Raw genomic sequence first — 221 nt, 5'->3', positions numbered from 1 at the left:
ATTTTGATAACAATTAACAGACCCGAGAAACTAGTATATATATATATATATATATATATATATATATATATATATATATACAGAGAACTTCTAGTAGTATTTATTTGTATTTTCTGTATAATATAGATATGAGATGAGCTTAATAGGAGAGACATGGCCAGCGAGGATTCATGTTGCCGACCCCAACTTGCTTGGAATTGAGGTACAATAGTTGTTGTTGT

At 29.0% G+C, this 221-nt stretch overlaps 1 protein-coding gene across 1 annotated transcript in view; it reads right to left on the bottom strand.

Moving 5' to 3' along the window:
• LOC109223354 (probable sphingolipid transporter spinster homolog 2) overlaps positions 1-221 on the bottom strand; it is a 16,839-nt gene that overhangs the window by 5,602 nt on the left and 11,016 nt on the right. The window lies entirely within an intron of this gene.

Source organism: Nicotiana attenuata, chromosome 3 (genome assembly GCF_001879085.1).
Source record: "Nicotiana attenuata strain UT chromosome 3, NIATTr2, whole genome shotgun sequence".
Taxonomy (NCBI): Eukaryota; Viridiplantae; Streptophyta; class Magnoliopsida; order Solanales; family Solanaceae; genus Nicotiana; species Nicotiana attenuata.
This window is presented reverse-complemented; position numbering and strand designations above follow the sequence as displayed.